The 11,183-nt window shown below is 36.7% G+C and overlaps 1 protein-coding gene across 1 annotated transcript in view; it reads left to right on the plus strand.

The window, feature by feature from the left end:
• Positions 1-10,088: 10,088 nt before the first annotated feature.
• SCN2A (sodium channel, voltage gated, type II alpha subunit) overlaps positions 10,089-11,183 on the plus strand; it is a 155,294-nt gene continuing 154,199 nt past the window's right edge. Inside the window, exon 1 of the mRNA XM_012655821.1 lies at positions 10,089-10,329. The gene's annotated coding sequence lies outside the window, so the exon portion shown is untranslated. The remainder of the gene's footprint in view (positions 10,330-11,183) is intronic.

Raw genomic sequence — 11,183 nt, forward strand, 5'->3', positions numbered from 1 at the left:
GTATGCTCCGTATAAAACTAACCTTAGAGTTGCTCTATGAAAAAAAAAAAGAGTTCTGTACCCCAATATTTATGGTAAATTCTTCTTATGAAAAGCTCCCTGTTAAAGAATCATAATACACATTAGTGTTTTAAATATCTTGAGAAATTTTTCAGTAACAAAATAAATCTGCTTAACATTTTATTGCTTACTGTCTACTTCCTTCTTTTTTTTCAATGGGCCTGGACATGAATGTCAGTCAACCTCAAACATGAGGTTGAGAACAATACCCTAGGAGGGAACAGAACAGCAGAATGGGTCCCTGATTTTTTGTCCCATTTGAGCCAGGATATTTTTCGGTTTCCTTTGTTGTGATATCCCAGCTTATACATTATTATATTCAACATTCTTAAACTATTTTGACCACAGAAACCACCTTAACCATTTTAATGGAAAATCTATTAATATCTTGAAAACTAAATTTCTAAGAGATAATACTTTAGGCAACACTGAGCATGCCAACGGATTCTTTAATTTTGATTTCTTGGCCAACAATGCAAGCTCTGAAGTGTGACTAGCTCCATGATTTTCCTCACTATTCTCTATCTCCTGGTTGGCACTCCTTTAATTACTGACATAGGGCCCAGATTCCATCAATTTAATGGCTCCTCAGAATCCTCCACCAGATCCTCTGGGCCTGGCCAGGATACAAAGGGTGAAAGATAATGTCAAAGATTACATGAGAAATGTGGAGGACCAGCTCTGCGGGAGGTGAACATCACTTATGCTTAACATTGTATTGGTTATAAGGCAGTCACATGGTTCTGTTATCTGCCAGGGGACTGGGAAACATAGTTTAGGAAGAAAAAAATGTGTGGGTTAAGGAAGAAGCAAATGAAATGGTTTGCTGAACACAGAAAGTTGTCTCTGCTATCCTGGTGTTTGAAAAATGTCAAAGATTCACTTCTTTAAATCAACACTTTCTAGTTGTACACTCTCTTTGGAAATGCATGAATGCTTCCATATAGAGGAAGGCAAAGCAACGAGACCACTCACTATAATCTTCATGAGGAATTGCACATTGTTTCCATGATCAGAGTTGTTTGGTTTCATGGAAAGAAAGCTCACTGGCAAATAAGGTGGCCAGGTATCTAGTTCTCTCTCTTGAAGTGATAGTTTTATTAAGTCACTATTTTAGTCAGGATTCTCCAAAGAAACAGAACCAACAAGATGGATACATAGATAGATAGATTAAAGGTAACTTATTAGAGGCATTGGCTCATACAATTAAGGAGGCTGAGAACTTCCATGATAGACCATCTGCAAGCTGGTGAACCAGGGAAGCTGCTCTGTCTGAAGCCAAAGGCTTGAGAACTTAGGGAGCCACTAGTGTGAGTCCAAATGCATAGAACCTAGAATTATGATGTCCAAGGACAGAAGAAGGGTGTTCCAGCTCCAGGAGGGGAAGCGGGGGGAGAGAGAGAGAGAGAGAGAGAGAGAGAGAGATGAGAGAGAATTTGCCTTTCCACTGCCTTTTTGTTCTATCTGAGCCTTAGCTAATAGGATGGTACCTGTCCACATTGAGTGAAGAAAGATTTTTTTTTTTTTTTATTCAGTCCACTGATTCAAATGCCAATCTCTTCCAGAAACAAGCTCCCAGACATATCCAGAAATAACGTTTTACCAGCTATCTGGGTATCCCTTAATCCATTCAAGTTGACACCTAAAATTCACCATCACAATCACCTACCTTTTCTGAGGATCGTTCTTCTGATTTGTAAAACAAGAGAGATGTTTATATATTGGCTGTGGTCTCAATATCCATCTTGTTATTTAATAACCAAAGTGAATATAGGAGCCAGCTATCCCTACATTAGCCTATGTAGAAGTAATCATTTATTTTATTATTATTTTGTTTTATTTCATCATATAATGGGGGTACAGATGTTTAGGTTATGTATGTTGCCCTTGCCTCCCCTCCCCCAAAGTCAGAGCTCAAGCGTGTCCATCCCTCAGATGGTGCGCATCGCACTCATTATGTATGCATATACCCATCGCCTCCTCCCCCCTCCCACCTGCCCAACACCCAATAAATGTTATTTTTATATGTGCACTTAGGTGTTGATCAGTGAAACCAATTTGCTGGTGAGTACATGTGGCACTTATTTTTCCATTCTTAGGATACTTCACTTAGTAGAATGGTTCCAGCTCTATCCAGGAGAATACAAGAGGTGCTATATCACCATTGTTTCTTATAGCTGATAGTACTCCGTGGTATACATATATCACATTTTATTAATCCACTCATGTATTGATGGACACTTGGGTTGTTTCCACATCTTTGCAATTGTGAATTGTGCTACTATAAACATTCGGGTGCAAGTGTCTTTTTTATAGAATGTCTTTTGTTCTTTTGGGTAGATGCCCAGTAATGGGATTGTTGGATCAAATGGTAATTCTACTTGTATCTCTTTAAGGTATCTCCATATTGCTTTCCACAGAGGTTTTAACAACACATTTGACAGATGTTCAGATTCTGGCAGAATTTAGAGAGAATTCTGTCTGTCAAGGCAGCTCTATCCATTGCTGTATAGTTACCATTAAGTTCTTCCTTGTACTGAGCAAAAATGTAATGGTAAAAGCAATTAGAACTTAGATATTTGAGTCCTCCTTCTTCACCCAGTCACATGAGACTCAATGGACAGTCTTGTATTATTTACCTTTCCACTGTATCTTACCACATATTTTCATAATTGTTCAGATATTATCCTTCACCATTCAGCAATCTCATCTGCAAATGTTTGTTTCTCTTTTGGTTCACTCCTCCAACTCTTCCCTATAATCGTGGTGAACATAAAAAGTCACTGATGAATATTTGATATTCTGAGAGGTTTATCTTCCTCATGTATGGGCTCACTTTGGATCCCAACATCGATATCTTTCATACTTGGTTCACCATCCTCATCTACTCTATTTGCATATGATAATGCGGCTTCAATCCCTGTTGTAATCATAGTTTACAATGTTATTTCTGACAATTTTGTCCCTTTTTATTCCATAGCCATTGATGGAAACTTGTAGGTTGGCCTCTATTCTCTTTTTATCCAAGAAGGAGGTGGATTAAATCTCCAAATATGCAGACATTTCGTCCCAGGTCTTCTGCATACTTCACTGGTGAAAAAGTAAAGATAAAAATGGGAATGTCAAGCCACACATGGAAATAAAATGGGGCCCTCTTGTGTACGTGACTACAAGCACTTGGACAATGACAGATGAGCTATTAGCTCTGGGAGATCCTGGTTTTATCAAACATAACTTGTCATTTCTTTTTTTTTTTTTTTTTTTTGAGACAGAGTCTCACTGTGTTGCCTGGGCTAGAGTGCCGTGGTGTCATCTTAGCTCACAGCAACCTCAAACTCCTGGGCTCAAGCGATCCTCCTGCCTCAGCCTCCCGAGTAGCTGGGACTACAGGCATGTGCCACCATGCCTGGCTAGTTTTTTTTCTATATGTTTTTAGTTGTCCAATTAATTTCTTTCTATTTTTAGTAGAGACGGGGTCTTGCTCTTGCTCAGGCTGGTTTCAAACTCCTGAGCTCAAACAATCCTCCCGCCTCGGCCTCCCAGAGTGCTAGGATTACAGGCGTGAGCCACCGCGCCTGGCCCATAACTTGTCATTTCTAAGGTTTTCTAGTAACTGATAATGAATACTGCTAATTTTCCTATGCTGTTTGTCATAATTACTGGTCTCAAGGAGGCAAAGAGTTTCATATGGCCTTTTAGTATATCTGAAGCCCTGCTGACCCAAAGATTCTGTTGACTTGTGCTCCTCCAACTGACTTGGATGAGCAAATGTCCCCCTATACTAGGGGGATATTAGTCCTCCAGGATAACTCTGTCTCATTTCTGTTTATCCAGGCAGCTGGTCTTGCTAGGTAGTAGGACCAACTATCCAATAAAGTCTCCTTTGAGACCTGAACATTTTCCTTTGGGGCCACCCCCTTGAACTCAGCCTGTATTACTAACTTGTATAACCTTGGCTGGTCACAGGAACAGTTATGACAGTACACCTGCACAGCTGTTGGGGACCTGACTGTCTTGTTTATGGCCTTCTATATTCCTTCCTGTACCACTGACCTTACGATAGAGTTTATCTCTGATAATACCATCCTGGTGATGGTATTCTACTCCTTTAAAGGAAACATTTAAGCTGCTACTCTGATTTCAATTCTCTTCTCTACTTTAACATCTCAGTGACTGGCTACAAGTCTGAAACAAAGCTAGTCTACCCAGAGGACTCTGTATTGCCTGTCAATTTTCAGAACAAGGAGACATCCATTGGAGCCAAACCCAAGGGAAGAACAACCAAGCTGGATAAATATATATGTGTGTGTATATATCTCCATATATTTATATTTAATAGATTTATGTTTATTTTCACGCTCACAAATTTGGGGGCATTTGAGATAAGGTCTCTGCACTTATTCTGATATGTGTTGTTTCCTTTTTGGAATCTGTGGACAGAAACTGTTATATTAGGTTCCACATCACTAGTTGTATACCAAGCATAATTGTAGAAGTGAGGTTGAGTATATATGCATCTCTACTGTATATATCTGCATCATTCAATGGTGCTGGATGCTAGAAGAATACTATTTTTTTTATTTCAGCATATTATAGGGGTACAGATGTTTAGGTTACATATGTTGCCCTTGCCCTCCCTCCCCCCAAGAATACTATTTTATATCCAGGTGGCAAAAGTAGTTAATTCTGTGGTATTTCATTTCTAGGTGTTCCCTCCATTTCTGATATCCTTGATCTTCTATTATTCAGAGCTTTGTCTGGCTCAAGAAAGCACCTTTACTTCCCAGTGAACCATGATGTGGTAGAGGTAACTTTAAGTAACTGGTTCATTGTGATGAACATGGGTCAAGGGAATAGATGTGCAGTGCTACCACTTACCTCCCGAAACTTAGCAGAGAGTCTTTATGTCCCCTGTAAGGTGAACCTGGAGACACTCAGAAATTTCTTCAGAATTCATCTTTCTCTGCCCACTCCACCAACAGAACAATAGGCATCTTTTGGGCCCCATCACTTTATAGTTTGCATTTGAGGTGAGTTTTCTCATTTACCATGCTGAAATTTTCTCATATGGCCATGGTCCCTGTACCTTGTTACAGTGCAAAAAATCCAATAAGGGGATGCTTCTGATAATTAAGACTTCTGTTTTGGCCTTTCTTGATTCAGCCTTCACACTTCTTATAGGTGGGCAGCAGGGTTCCCTGCTCAGTGCAGCCTTCTGGATTCTAATCATCTGTACTCTCTCCACTCTTTCCCATAACTCAGCCCAAGGAGCTCCTCCTAAAATTCTTTTTTGGGCTAAATTAACAACAGGATTGTCATTCTCCATTTGGTGTTTTCTACCTTAGTGAGAGGTGTAAATTGTCAGAAAGTAAAATTAGGAATTTACCCAATGCAATTTTTTGATCAAGTTTTTTTAGCTGATAATTACTATTATTAGCAATAATGATGATAAGTTTGGAGAAATTAAACACTATGAAATGGATACCATAAGAACCATTAAAAAGGGATTAGAGTTTATGATCAGTCCTCCACCTGTCAGGGGAATTTTTGTGGATGCCTAGTGACCATATTTTGCATAGGCCTCAGGGTGTATCAATTTGTCTCAGTGGTTCTTCATCTTGCAATATTGAGCTATTTACTGCAGGGTAAAGGCACATCTCCTGATTAGCGATGTCAAGACAAATTCAGTTACCCTTAGTAGGGATCCACCAGCCAGAAATCAGTGTATTTCTGGTATCAGTAACAGGATACTGTGAGACTTGAGGCAAGTGTGAGAACTCCTCTTTACTCAGCTGATCATGGAATTCTGCTTGTTTTCAGAGAGTCATCTCCTGGAAAAAGAAGTGCCTCTGGCAGAGTTCTAGGGGTCCTGTGATTCTCTTTGCACCACTCTGCCCTCTTCTCTCACTCATTAGCTTCTTGACAATATAGCTAATATATCTTCCTTAATCACTCCAGCTCCTTTTGTTTCTCTTCCTGTGTTAATCTTTCCACCCATTGCAAACACATCGTCTGCTCCGAAATGCCACAGTGAAGAGGTACTTCTAAAGACCATCCCTCTCTTCCACTTCCGTCTTACCTTTTTGAGTCACATAGTTGGTGAACAAATGGAGCAGAAAACAAAAAAGCACGTAAATTCTAAAAGTCACTGGAATAATTTCTTCAGGGCTTATATCTCCGGGATCTCAAGTGGAGCTCAAATAGAACCTGAGCATTGAGAACAGAGGTCTGAGTTGCAAAATATATTTTATTAGACGAGGGACTTTGGGCTTTATTTTCCTCATCTCTAAGAAAGAAAAAATAAAAGCCTACTTCACAGTCTTGTTGGGAATTTAATGAGATAGTTTATGCAAAGTGCTTATCACACTGCATGGCACATAAAAAGTGTTCAGTAAATGTGATCTATTGCTAACATTTGTAACACCTCTTTTCTCAACGAATTATGGGAAACATTCTGTTTGTCAGACTTTGTTTATGGAAATGATAAGCTTTTGCCAGTGTAATGTCTATCTATCCTTTGTTTCTTTATCCGTCTTTTGATAACATGCTATTAAATATTAATAATTCATGCTAATTGGAACTGGCGTGATAACCTATCCTTCTCATCAGTATTGGCAATTTTTTAACATGGCACAAAAATCTGCCTTTTCTAGCTTTAAGGTCTGTGATGCTCTAATGATAAAGCTACATGAGAAACATTAGATGTGGAGTTCAACTTTTTAAAATCGTCCTGAAGGTGGTAACCAATAATTTAAAAGTAGTAACTAAAACTGTAAAAATGAAATTGTCCTTTTCAAATGTCTGTACATTTGCATTACTTATATGCAGATATTTAATACAGAAAGAAATGATGCAAGAAAAATATAAATAAATATTAGGTATAACCCAGATTCTTAGTTTTCCTTTATTTCCTGAATGAGATAGGTGATAAAAAGATTGGTTGGCTGAGAAACAGTAAAAAATAGCAAAATTAAATCATGATCAATGTCTGTAACTTAATAGAGGTGAAATAAGGCTTACTTGCTTTTATCTCTAAAAATTAAGATAATTTTGAAAATTAAGCTGCCGAAATAAAAGTGTAGATTTTATGATTAAAGCAGTGCCCGAGAGATACATCACTGAGAAATTATGTGTCATTGATTTGCTGTTGCTAGTCAAATGAATGCCTAACTCAGGTTAATTTCAGAAAAAATATTACAACTTGTTTTAGAACAGTTTAAATATTCTAGATGAGAGTAAATAATTTTTCATAAAAACAGAATTACCATAATCAAGTCAAAATCTGTTTGCCCTGGAAAAAAGTGCTAACATGAAAAAAGAGTTGTTCAGTAATATTTTACCAAAATTTTGTCAGAACTCCTTTAAAAACAACTCAAGGGCTCTAATTTTAACATTGGCATCATTAACCCAATATATTTATTGAATACCCACTATATGTCCAGATTCTGCTTACGTATAAGATCTAAACATAGTTTAGATAGTTTAATCAAAGAATATTAATTTCACACTCTATGACACATACGATAATGAGAACATAGGAATTCACACACAAAAATAATAGTATTATCATGATGGATTAATAAAAATGATATTCATTTTCTACATCTAGGACATTTATTTATTATTTGGTCAGCATTTCTGTTTCAGGTACTATATTATGAATGACATTTATAGCAGTGACCAAGCAGGAAAACATCTCTGTCTTTGTCAAATTTATATTTTCCTTGGAGAAGTCAGACAATAAACAAAACATGTCAGCTAAGTTTGTCAGATTAATACCACAGGGAGAAAATCAGAGGAGGAGGTAGGGTGTGGTACTGGGGGCTAGGCCAGCCCCACTGTGGAGGCGGCTCTAAACCATGACCCGAATGAGGAAAGTGAGCCATAAGGAGCTCATGTAAGAGCATTCCAGGCAAAAAGATTAAAAGGTAGACACCTCCTGAAGAGGGAGCATATCTGCTGTATTTGAGTAACTAAAAAGAAGACAGAAAAGCTAAAGTGAGTAAGGGCAAGAATAACATAAGAGAAGTAAAGGGGACCAGATTGTGCAGAACAGGGTGAGCATTTGGGCAGGCTTTGGCTTTATGCTGAGGAAGATGAGGAGCCACTGGAAATTTTTGAAAAGAGTAATATGTGTTATGACTTCAGGTTTAATAGAATTACTTGGTTGCTGTGTCACATAACCTGATGGTCCTCAAACTGGGATATTGTATCCCTAGGAGCATAGGGTGGCATGCCTAGAGCAACACAAAAATCCCAGGATAAGTTAGGAATATCTTCCTGAAGAGTAAAATTTACCCTCAAGATTGTGGAAGAAATAATTATCATATTAAGAAAAACATTTAAATATTACATAAATCATTGTAAAATTCCCATGGTTTTAAAGATAAAGTGAAGCTTCAATGATATTTCATGTTTGTGGCATCTTAGGCTTTAATCTTGTGAGTTCAAGGCTATTGGCTATCAAGAGTGATTTGGTGGAAAATTTGGGAAAAATCATCATAATTTATGTGCTCTCAGAGTTAGAACAGTGTCTTATGTCAGTGCAAAAAGCTTATGAGACAAAGTAGTCAAGTGTACACATTAAGGTGTACTTAATGTGTCACCTTAATTATTTATTTGTACAGTCTTAATAGTATATTTTAAAAACAATACAAATATATCATAATGATATTTTAGAAACAGAAGTAAGGTAAAATTTAAGGAATCAACTTTGTTCTTCTGACTTGCTTATTAATTAACTCTGGATAAGTTACTGAAGAGTGGGCTGTGGTTTTTCTCGTCTATTTTATAATGGGGGCACAACATAATGCTAGAATGATCTATGTACTAGAACTTTGGCTACTTGCTAAATGAAAGTGTGGCTTGCAATTGTATTTTTATGAAATAGATTCATCAATATTATAGCTTCTGGTGACATGTATATACACATACTTTGTGGTAATAATAAAATACTATTAAACTTCTTGCACATTAGATACTATCACTTGATATGTCTTATCTAGGACTTCTATAAGTAAAATTTATGTCAAATCTTACAAAGACAATATTTCAGACCAGTTTAAGACCTGGAACACTCTGTGAGTTTTGGAATTGGTTTTCAGCACCACGGACAGCGTTACTGCTGTCGGGAATTGAAGGCTTGCCATAACAAAAAACTTCAGTAGGGAGAATTTTAGTTCATATACCTGCCCCCAAATTTAAATGATATTATAAAAAAATGTGAGAAAAATGCCCTTTTCCTTTAAAATTTAAAAAATAGACATGGGCTTCAAAACTGACCATAAAAATTAATTAAACAAATATATATTGAACACATGATATGCTCTGTAAAACTTTTGTTTTATAGATGGTGTAATTTACCAAAAGGATTCTTTTAACAATTTAATTTTGCTATTTTGCTCTTACTTTCAAATAATATAGAGTTATACACTATAATATGCTACAATTATCAAATTTCATATAGCATGTTATTTGACATCTGTATTTTTGAAATGGTTTATAAAGCTTGGATTAAGTGTAGATTTTCAGGTATATCATCCTACATCAACTTTAACCCTACAGCATTCCCCTAAAAAGCAACAATGATAACACAATGTGTTATGTGTTAATTTCTCCAGTAATAAAACTTATACTTTTCCACAAAGAGGTGTCCATTAACAACAAGTTTGACATCTAAAATTATTTCGTGGGAGATACATACTGCTTTTTCAAATTGGACAACAAATTAAATAAAATGTAAGATAAGAATAATTTAAACATAATGTAAATGCATTTAAGCCCCCAAAGCAGAATTAAAGTTTTTAAAATCCATGCTATAATGTTTTTTTAAATGTTTAACTTACATTTAATTAAGGTAGTTGATTTCAAGTACAGTGGAATGATGTGCTGTATACCATTTAATCATACTTGCTAACTGCTGCATTGCCAAATGCACTTGAATTAAAATGGTTCCACTTTTGGCCAGGAGATGGAGCTATCATGTAAGATGCTGTCTTGAATTTATTTATTTATTTTTTCAATTTAGCATGCTGTTTTCTAACAGACAGTGGGTACCATCGAGTGAGTGTCAGAACAGAAAGCTAAGGCAGAAGCAGAGAGGATGCTGCGGTCATCCTTTCTTGTTTTTGTTTTTTTTTAATGAGGACAGAACATATGTGAGATATTACTTTCTCCTCTAGTAAATATTCTGAAGGATCGTGTTGGAGACTATTAGATTCAACACGTAAATGGATTCTGTGCTATGATTTACAGTTCTCTTTATTTCAGGTAAGCCAGCATGATTCTATCTTTGATCTATCAATGAATCGTTATCTATGTTAATAGTGACATTTAAGACAAGATGTGTGCTTTGTAAGCTTGTATTCAGATCTAAAAGATTCAAAAGCTCTAATTTTAGCTGTTGTGCATTTAAAAATCTTCCTAGGCCAAAATGAGCTCTGACTATGACATACTGTATTTTACCATTTTTTTGGCTTCCTAGTCATTATTGTCCATCTATGGCTATATTTGTTTACCTTTTGAAGGTAAAGCTTTCAAAGTGAAGGATGGTTCTTGCTCTCTCAAGGGAAATACTGTTCCTTAATGCAGTGAACAAATTGTGGAGATGTAATGAAGCAGATTAACATGGCAGTGGCTCTGCCAAAGCCCAGGGCTGAACCTTCTGATAGCAGCCTCAGAGGCACGCCAACATCCTAAGCCCAAAGGCCTTTTGAACAATTCCTGCCGGTTATGATGATATAAATTGTTTATGCTTTTTGTTTATACCTTTTAGAAAGACGTAAGTCATTTCTCACACATGAATCAGATGTATGTAATGTGTTTAATATACTTGGAGTGATAGTATAGACCCTCCCCCACCCCCAGTATGAATGTGAGGAGTAAACCGAAAACAAATTGCTGTGAAAATGGATTTTTCTTAGATTTTAGTGGATTTGTGGTGATAGGATTATGGCCATTTAAAATAGTTAATGTTATAGAAGGTGCTCACATTTTCAATTATTTTAGGTCATGTGACATTAGCTGTGCTAAAGAGTGGAATGACTCAGTAGGTGGAAATTGCACGCAACAGCCTAGCTCCTTTCTGCAGCTTCTCATGGTTTCCCCTAAATCCTCTTTTTATT

This window comes from Propithecus coquereli, unplaced genomic scaffold (assembly GCF_000956105.1).
Source record: "Propithecus coquereli isolate 6110/MARCELLA unplaced genomic scaffold, Pcoq_1.0 Scaffold49, whole genome shotgun sequence".
Classification (NCBI taxonomy): Eukaryota; Metazoa; Chordata; class Mammalia; order Primates; family Indriidae; genus Propithecus; species Propithecus coquereli.